Genomic DNA, 10,922 nt, shown 5'->3' with positions numbered 1-10,922 from the left:
TAACAAAAGCAAAGAAACACATTGACAACAATACAATAATAGTGGGGGAATTTAACACCCCCCTGACTGAAATGGACAGATCATCTCAGCAAAAGATCAACAAGGAAATAAAGACTTTAAATGACACACTGGACCAAATGGACTTCACAGACATATTCAGAACATTCCATCCCAAAGCAACGGAATACAAATTCTTCTCTAGTGCCCATGGAACATTCTCCAGAATTGATCACATCCTAGGTCACAAATAAGGTCTCAAATGGTACCAAAAGTTTGGGATCATTCCCTGCATATTTTCAGACCACAGTGCTTTGAAACTAGAACTCAATCACAAGAGTAAATTCGGAAAGAACTCAAAACATGGAGGCTAAGGAGCATCCTACTAAAGAATGAATGGGTCAACCAGGAAATTAAAGAAGAATTAAACAAATTCATGGAAACCAATGAAAATGAAAACACAACTGTTCAAAATCTTTGGGATGCAGCAAAGGCAGTCCTAAGAGGAAAGTATATAGCAATACAAGCCTTTCTCAAGAAACAAGAAAGGTCTCAAATACACAATCTAACCCTATACCTAAAGGAGCTAGACAAAAAACAGCAAATAAAGCCTAAACCCAGCAGGAGAGGAGAAATAATAAAGATCAGAGCAGAAATCAATGAACTAGAAACCAAAAGAACAGTAGAACAGATCAACGAAAGTAGGAGCTGGTTCTTTGAAAGAATTAAGAAGATGGATAAACCCCTGGCCAGACTGATCAAAAAGAAAAGGGAAATGACCCAAATCAACATAATCATGAATGAAAGAGGAGAGATCACAACCAACACCAAAGAAATACAAACAATTATAAGAATATATTATGAACAACTCTATGCCAGCCAATTAGATAACCTGGAAGAACTGGATGCATTCGTAGAGATGTATCAACTACCAAAATGGAACCAGAAAGAAATAGAAAACCTGAACAGACCTATAACCGCTAAGGAAATTGAAGCAGTCATCAAAAGTCTCCCAAAAAACAAATGCCCAAGGCCAGATGGCTTCCCAGGGTAATTCTACCAAACATTTAAAAAAGAATTAATACCTATTCTCCTGAAACTGTTCCAAAAAATAGAAATGGAAGGAAAACTTCCAAACTCATTGTATGAGGCCACCATTACCTTGATCCCAAAACCAAAGACCCCATCAAAAAGGACAAGTACAGACCAATATCCTTGAAGAACTAGGATGCAAAAATTCTCACCAAAATACTAGCCAATAGGATCCAACAGAACTGGAGGATTATTCACCACGACCAAGTGGGATTTATCCCTGGGCTGCAAGGTTGGTTCAACATCCGTAAATCAATCAATGTGATACAATACACTAACAAAAGAAAGAACAAGAATCATATGATCCTCTCAATAGATGCAGAAAAAGCATTTGACAAACTACAGCATCCTTTCTTGATCAAAACTCTTCAGAGAATAGGGATAGAGGGTACATACCTCAATATCATAAAAGCCATCTATGAAAAACATACAGCAAATATCATTCTCAATGGGGGAAAACTGAGAGCATTCCCCCTGAGGACAGGAACACGGCAGGGATGTCCACTATCACCAATGTTATTCAACATAGTATTAGAAGTCCTAGCCACAGCAATCAGACAACAAAAAGAAATCAAAGGCATCCAAATCGGCAAAGAGGAAGTCAAACTCTCACTCTTTGCAGATGATATAATACTGTATGTGGAAAACCCAAAAGACTCCACTCCAAAACTGCTAGAACTCATACAGGAATTCAGTCAAGTAGCAGGCTATAAAATCAATGCACAGAAATCAGTGGCATTCCTTTACACCAACAAGACAGAAGAGCGACAAATCAAGGAGTCGGTCCCATTTACACTTGCACCCAAAACCATAAGATACCGAGAAATATATCTAACCAAAGAGGCAAAGCCTCTGTACTCAGAAAACTATAAAATACTCATGAAAGAAATTGAAGAAGACACAAAGAAATGGAAAAACGTTCCATGCTCATGGATTGGAAGAACAAACATTGTGAAGATGTTAATGCTACCTAGAGCAATCTACACATTCAATGCAATCCCCATCAAACTACCATCCACTTTTTTCAAAGAAATGGAACAAATAATCCTAAAATTTGTATAGAACCAGAGGAGACCCCGAATAGCCAGAGGAATATTGAAAAAGAAAACCAAAGCGGGCGGCATCACAATTCCGGACTTCCAGCTCTATTACAAAGCTGTCATCATCAAGACAGTATGGTACTGGCACAAAAACAGACCCAGAGATCAATGGAACAGAATCGAGAGCCCAGAAATGGACCCTCAATTCTATGGTCAACTCATCTTTGACAAAGCAGGAAAGAATGTCCAATGGAAAAAAGACAGTCTCTTCAACAAATGGTGTTGGGAATATTGGACAACCAACATGCAGAAGAATGAAACTGGACCATTTCCTTACACCACACACAAAAATAGACTCCAAATATTTGAAAGACCTAAACGTGAGACAGGAGTCCATCCAAATCCTAAAGGAGAACACAGGTAGCAACCTCTTCGACCTTGGCCACAGCAACTTCTTCCTAGAAACATCGCCAAAGGCACGGGAAGCAAGGGCAAAAATGAACTATTGGGATTTCATCAAGATAAAAAGCTTTTGCACAGCAAAAGAAACCATCCACAAAACCAAAAGACAACCGACAGAATGGGAGAAAATATTTGCAAATGACATATCAGATAAAGGGCTAGTATCCAAAATCTATAAAGAACTTATCAAACTCAATACCCAAAGAACAAATAATCCAATCAAGAAATGGACAGAAGACATGAACAGACATTTTTCCAAAGAAGACATCCAAATGGCCAAAAGACACATGAAAAAGTGCTCACCATCGCTCGGCAACAGGGAAATACAAATCAAAACCTCCATGAGATACCACCTCACATCCATCAGAATGGCTAAAATTAACAAGTAAGGAAACGACAGATGTTGGCGGGGATGCGGAGAAAGGGGAAGCCTCCTACACTGTTGGTGGGAATGCAAGCTGGTGCAACGACTCTGGAAAACAGTATGGAGGTTCCTCAAACAGTTGAAAATAGAGCTACCATACGATCCAGCAATTGCACTACTGGGTATTTAACACAAAGATACAAATGTAGGGATCCGAAGGGGTACGTGCACCCCGATGTTTATAGCAGCAATGTCCAAAATAGCCAAACTGTGAAAAGAGCCAAGATGTCCATCGACAGATGAATGGATAAAGAAGAGGTGGTATATATATACACAATGGAATATTATGCAGCCATCCAAAGGAATGGGATCTTGCCATTTGCAACAACGTGGATGGAACTGGAGGGTGTTATGCTGAGTGAAATAAGTCAATCAGAGAAAGACATGTATCATATGACCTCTCTGATATGAGGAATTCTTAATCTCAGGAAACAAACTGAATGTTGTTGGAGTGGTGGGGGGTGGGAGGGATGGGGTGGCTGGGTGATAGGCATTGGGGAGGGTATGTGCTATGGTGAGCTCTGTGAATTGTGCAAGACTGTTGAATCACAGATCTGTACTTCTGAAACAAATAATGCAACATATGTTAAGAAAAAAGAAAAAGAAGAAGATAGCAGGAGGGGAAGAATGAAGGGGAGTAAGTCGGAGGGGGAGACGAACCATGAGAGACGATGGACTCTGAAAAACAAACTGAGGGTTCTAGAGGGGAGGGAGGTGGAGGGATGGGTTAGCCTTTTGATGGGTATTAAAGAGGGCACATTCTGCGTGGAGCACTGGGTGTTATGCACAATGAATCATGGAACACTACATCAAGAACTAATGATGTAATGTATGGTGATTTACATAACAATAAAAAATTAAAAAACTAATGATGTAATGTATGGTGATTAACATAGCAATAAAATTTTTTTTTTAAATCTGATTTTTCTGATATAAGGATTTCCACCCCAGCTTTATTTTGGTGTCCATTAGCATGCTAAATGGTTTTCCACCTCTTCACTTTCAATGTGGGGGTGTCTTCGGGTCTGAAATGAGTGTCTGCAACAGCATATTGATGGGTCTTGTTTTTTATTGTCTCTTTTATTGTTATGTTAATCACCGTACATTACATCATTAGTTTTTGATGTAGTGTTCCATGATTCATTGTTTGTGCATAAAACCCAGTGCCCCACGTAGAATGTGCCCTCTTTAATACCCATCACCAGGTTAACCCAACCCCCGACCCCCCTCCCCTCCAGAATCCCCAGTTTGTTTTTCAGAGTCCATCGTCTCTCATGGTTCGTCTACCCCTCCGACTTATTCCCCTTCATTCTTCCCCTCCTGCTATCTTCTTTTTCTTTTTTCTTAACATATGTTGCATTATTTGTTTCAGAGGTACAGACCCGTGATTCAATAGTCTTGCACAATTCACAGCGCTCACCATAGCACATACCCTCCCCAATGTCTATCACCCAGCCACCCCATCCCTCCCACCCCCCACCACTCCAGCAACATTCAGTTTGTTTCCTGAGATTAAGAATTCCTCATATCAGTGAGGTCATATGATACATGTCTTTCTCTGATTGACTTATTTCACTCAGCATAACACCCTCCAGTTCCATCCACGTCGTTGCAAATGGCAAGATCTCATTCCTTTGGATGGCTGTATGATATTCCATTGTGTATATATACCACCGCTTCTTTATCCATTCATCTGTCGATGGACATCCCGGCTCTTTCCACAGTTTGGCTATTGTGGACATTGCTGCTATAAACATTGGGATGTATGTACCACTTCGGATCCCTACATTTGTATCTTCGTGATATAGGTATCCCTATACTCTGAAGAGTTTTGATCAAGAAAGGATGCTGTACTTCGTCAAATGCTTTTTCTGCATCTATTGAGAGGATCATATGATTCTTGTTCTTTCTTTTGTTAATGTATTGTATCACGTTGATTGATTTGTGGATGTTGAACCAATCTTGCAGCCCAGGGATACATCCCACTTGATCATGGTGAATAATCCTTTTAATGTACTGTTGGATCCTGTTAGCTAGTATTTTGGTGAGAATGTTTGCATCCATGTTCATCAAGGATATTGGTCTGTAATTCTCCTTTTTGATGGGATCTTTGTCTGGTTTTGGGATCAAGGTAATGGTGGCCTCATAAAATGAGTTTGGAAGTTTTCCTTCCATTTCAATTTTTTGGAACAGTTTCAGGAGAATAGGTATTAATTCTTCTTTAAAAGTCTGATAGAATTCGCCTGGGAAGCCATCTGGCCCTGGGCTTTTGTTTGTTGGGAGATTGTTGATGACTGCTTCAATTTCCTTAGTGGTTATAGGTCTGTTCAGGTTTTCTATTTCTTCCTGGTTCCATTTCAGTAGTTGATACATCTCTAGGAATGCACCCATTTCATCCAGGTTATCTAATTTGCTGGCATAGGGTTGCTCATAATATGTTCTTACAATTGTTTGTATTTCTTTGGTGTTGGTTGTGATCTCTCCTCTTTCATTCATGATTTTGTTGATTTTGGTCAATTCTCTTTTCTTTTTGATAAGTCTGGCCAGGGGTTTATCAATTTTGTTAATTCTTTCAAAGAACCAGCTCCTAGTTTCGTTAATCTGTTCTACTGTTCTTTTGCTTTCTAGTTCATTGATTTGTGCTCTGATCTTTATTATTTCTTTTCTCCTGCTGGATTTAGGCTTTATTTGCTGTTCTTTCTCCAGCACCTTTAGGTGTAGGGTTAGGTTGTGTATTTGAGACATGTCTTGTTTCTTGAGAACGGTTTGTATTGCTATATACTTTCCTCTCAGGACTGCCTTTGCTGTATCCCAAGGATTTTGAACAGTTGTGTTTTCATTTTCATTGGTTTCCATGAATTTGTTAAATTCTTCTTTAATTTCCTGGTTGACTCATTCATTCTTTAGTAGGATGCTCTTTAGCCTCCATATATTTGAGTTCTTTCTGACTTTCCTCTTGTGATTGAGTTCTAGTTTCAAAGCATTGTCGTCTGAAAACATGCAGGGAATGATCCCAAACTTTTGGTACCTGTTGAGACCTGATTTGTGACCTAGGATGGGATCAATTCTGGAGAATGTTCCATGGGCACTTGAGAAGAATGTGTATCCCGTTGCTTTGGGATGGAATGTTCTGAATATGTCTGTGCAGTCCATTTGGACCAGTGTGTCATTTAAAGTCTTTATTTCCTTGTTGATCTTTTGCTGAGATGATCTGTCCATTTCAGTCAGGGGGGTGTTAAATTCCCCCACTATTATTGTATTGTTGTCAATGTGTTTCTTTGCTTTTGTTATTAATTGCCTTATATAATTGGCTGCTCCCATGTTCAGGGCATAGATATTTACAATTGTTAGATCCTCTTGTTGGATAGACCCTTTAAGTAGGATATAGTGTCCTTCTTCATCTCTCATTACAGTCTTTGTTTTAAAATCTAGTTTGTCTGATATAAGGCTTGCCACCCCAGCTTTCTTTTGGTGTCCATTAGCATGGTAAATGGTTTTCCACCCCCTCACTTTCAATCTGGGGGTGTCTTTGGGTCTAAAATGAGTCTCTTGCAGACAGCATATGGATGGGTCTTGTTTTTTAATCCAATCTGATAGCCTGTGTCTTTTGATTGGGGCATTGGGGCATTTAGTCCATTTACATTCAGGGTAACTATTGAAAGATTTGAATTTAGTGCCATTGTATTGCCTCTAATGTGATGGTGACTGTGTCTGTATATTGTCTGTGTTCCTTTCTGGTCTATGCTGCTTTTAGGCTCTCTCTTTGCTTAGAGGACCCCTTTCAATATTTCTTGGAGGGCTGGTCTCGTATTTGCAAATTCCTTTAGTTTTTGTTTGTTCTGGAAGCTTTTTATCTCTCCTTCTATTTTCAATGACAGCCTAGCTGGATATAGTATTCTTGGCTGCATATTTTTCTCGTTTAGTGCTCTGAAGATATCTTGCCAGTCCTTTCTGGCCTGCCAGGTCTCTGTGGATAGGTCTATTGCCAATCAAATATTTCTACCATTGTAGGTTACATATCTCTTCTCCCGAGCTCCTTTCAGGATTTTCTCTTTGTCTCTGAGACTCATAAGTTTTACTATTAGATGTCGGGGTGTTGACCTATTTTTATGGATAATGAGAGGGGTTCTCTGTGCCTCCTGGATTTTGATGCCTGTTTCCTTCCTCACATTAGGGACGTTCTCTGCTATTATTTGCTCCATTATACCTTCTGCCCCACTCTCTCTTTCTTCTTCTTCTGGGTTCCCAATTCTAATGTTGTTTCGTCTTATTGTATCGCTTATCTCTCAAATTCTGCCCTCGTGATCCTGTAGTTGTTTATCTCTCTTTTTCTCAGCCTGTTTATTTTCCATCATTTGGTCTTCTATATCGCTGATTCTCTCTTCTGCCTCATTTATCCTAGCAGTTAGTGCCCCCATTTCTTATTGCACCTCATTAATAGCCTTTTCGATTTCGACTTTGTTAGATTTTGGTTCTTTTATTTCTCCAGAAAGAGTTTCTCTAATAACTTCCACGCTTTTTTCAAGCCCATCTAGTATCTTTAAAGTCATGATTCTGAACTCTAGGTCCGACATCATACTAATGTCCATATTGAGTAGGTCCCTGGCAGACGGTACTACCTCTTGTTCTTTTTGCTGAGGTGATTGTTTTCATCTTGTCATTTTGTCCAGAGGAGAATAGATGAATGGAAGAACAAAATGTTAACAGGTTAACAACATCCCCAGTAATTATACTCTGTACAAATCAGAAAAGACCTGAAACCAGGGGAAAAGAAAGGGAAAGAAAGAAAAAAGAAAGAGGAAAAAAAAACCAAAAAGATAAAAACAAAAACAGAACAAAACAAAAAAAAACAGAACATGATCAAATATGATTAAGTTAGTGCATAGATCAGTGCCACACACTAGATTTTGGGTGTACTTTGGTCTGTTAGAAAAAAGTGTCTCCTATAATTTTAAAGGAAGAAAGACTTACATATGTACAAAATAAGGGTTGATACAATGAAGGGATGGAAGATAATTGTAAAGATGAAAATTATAAAAGATTTTATAAAAGGAATTGATAAGATGAGAAGTTGTTTGAAAAAAGAAAGAAGATTTTTAAAAAAATGGAAAAAGAAAAGGGAGAGAATGTGATCAGGCAGGAGACTAGAACAAAGCCATACACTAGGGATTTAGGATATATTTTGATCTGATAGGGGAAACCGTATCTCAAAATTTTAAAGAGAGAACAACTTATATATATATGCCAAAAATAAGGGTAACTACTATGAAGGGATAAAATATGACCCTAAAAATGAAAAATAAAAAATGTTTTTTTTAAAAAGGTATTGATAAGATGTTGGTTGAAAAAGGGAAAAAGAAAAAAAAAAACAGTTAAAAAATTAACTTTGAAAAACTAATGAATCATGATAAAAAAAAAAGCCATGAATTCTATGTGCAGTATTCCCCTAGCGCTGGCGTTCTCCCGTTCTCCTTGATCGGTAAATTTGGTCTTGTCTTGGGGACTGTTCATGCTGATCTTCTGGGGAAGGGGCCTGTTTCCGTGGTTCCCAGATGTCTTTGCCAGAGGCGGAATTGCCCCGCCCTAAGCAAGTTGCTCGGGTTTGCTCTGGGGAGCTTTTGTTCCCTGCAAGCTTTCCGTACAGCGCTGGAAGCTGAGAGTAAAAATGGTGGCCTCCCAATCTCAACCCTGGAGGAGCTGAGAACTTGGGGCCCTGCTCCTCAGTGGGCCCCAGAGAAAAGCAGTCAGTCACTCCCGTCTCCCCGGTCTCCGGCCGCACTCCACGCTCACCTGGCCTGTGACCAAGTGTTTCTATCTCTGGCACCCGACACTGTGTGGAGTCTCCAAACCTAGCAGATCCCTGAGGTGCTCTCCCGCACCACTCCTCCCGGGGGAGGGAGGGGAGTCTCCCTGGATCTGCTGCTTGTTGGGTCCCTGCTGGAGGAGCAGTGTCCCAACTGTCACCGGTCACAGTTTATGGCAACCCCGAGCTGAGAGCCCGTGCCTCAGCTCCGTCTCTGCACCTGGCTTCCCCGCTCTGATACCTGGCACACTCAGGCACCCCCAGTCTTTCTGTGACCCCGAGGGTTCTGAGACCACACTGTCCCGCGAGGTTTCCACCCCCCGCTTAGACACTGAAGTGACGTCCCTCCATGGAGCTGACTTCTAAAAGTTCCGATTTTGTGCTCCGCGGCTCTATCACTTGCCAGAAACGGCTGACGGAGGCCCCCTCCCCCACCATCTATCCTCCCAAATATCGCCTCGGATTCACTTCTCCGCATGTCCTACCTTCCAGTAAGTGGTCGCTTTTCTGTTCAGAGAGTTGTTGCTATTCTTTTCTTCAATCTGTTGGGTTCATAGGTGTTCAGAATGGTTTGATCCCTATCCAGCTGAATTCCTGAGACCAGATGAAATCCAGGTCTCCTACTCCTCTGCCATCTTGCTCCGCCCCCCCCAAAATGTCAGATTTCTAAGGTACATAAAGATTTACATAATCAGGTGATCTTGAATATCTTGACAACATCTGTGAGATTTTAATTACTTGAACACCAATCTCCAAAAAGCTAATGAAAGGAATTCATGTTCCTATTTCTTACTATTGTACCTAAATCAATTAGTAGCAGCTATGAAATTTCATTTCTAAAAGAATACAAAATTCCTGGGTATGGACACCAAAACAAAGAACACATCTCATTTTATAAAAACTGAGTTCCAACTATTTTAGGAGACAAGATGCTCACAATGCAATTTATACTAATTTACACCAAGCTTGAATGTTGTGCAAACACAACTCTCTAGAAAGTACCCCTGAAATCTGTAGCATTTTCATCTTCAGCCCTCACACCTGAGGTCACAAACATGTGTGCTGGTGGAAAACATACATGGTCTTTGAACAGCCACTGTCTGAAAGAGAACATTAGCTATCTGCACAATGGTTGATCATGGGGATCAAATGCACAAAAGACAGAGGCCATCTTGCCACAAATGGAAAACACCCCAGTCGTGGCCACTTGGTACATCTGGCAGCTGTCTGGATGCTGACCAGTAGCTGACTCTTAACTAGATGACATCCAATGGGGCCAATAACACTAGGTTCTCACAGACAATGGCCATGAGCAGGTGGAGGAGGGAAATGCAAGAGCTCAGAGATGAGGGAGGGTGAGAAAGCTGAACTGATCTATGAGATGCAGCCTAGGAAGACGGGAATATTTCCAATAAAGACTACCACGAAATTCCCTCCTTTGAAGACTCAAAAGAAACAGAATCGAGTCTATTTTGACTGGAGATATTCATGTGGGATGAGTCGGCCTCAACACAAGGGTCCTTCCTGACTACTCCCACTTTGCAGATCCCTCTCTAAGAATCTGGTGTAGGCTGGTCTAAAGAAGTCCGCTTATTTCTAGGGTGTTGCCTGTCTGTCTCTCTCTCCTGGGGGTAAGGGTTTTATTTTTTAAGGAGCGAAACATTCACACTAAGAACCAGGTATTTCTTTATCTTTGGACAATCCTAAGGACATTCAGGAGCTTTTTACTTTGGGGAAATCAGTACTCTGTACATACTGGGCTAAAGAAAGGATAACAACTCATTCACTTCCTGATCACATCACTCCATCAGATTCTCCTGTGACAAATGTCCCAGCAGGATGTGGTCACTTAGTGTCCGCTGGGCTTCTCGGGGTTCCCGTGGACCTGGTGGGACACAGAGTCCACGGGGACAGCCTCCAAGGCCAGAAGGAAAGAGCTGACTCAGAAGTTGTTCAAAGTCAACCAACCAGGAAGCACAGAGCACAAAGGACATTTCACTTTTTGATACTATAGTCCCAACACCAATGCTTAAGATACCACTGTTCCCAGGGCTGCCAAACTTCACAAATGTGAACAATGTGCTGATAGGAAAACAAACTGCAT

Source organism: Zalophus californianus, chromosome 10 (genome assembly GCF_009762305.2).
Source record: "Zalophus californianus isolate mZalCal1 chromosome 10, mZalCal1.pri.v2, whole genome shotgun sequence".
Lineage (NCBI taxonomy): Eukaryota > Metazoa > Chordata > Mammalia > Carnivora > Otariidae > Zalophus > Zalophus californianus.
The sequence above is the reverse complement of the archived record's forward strand: the minus strand, read 5'-3'. Positions refer to the sequence as shown.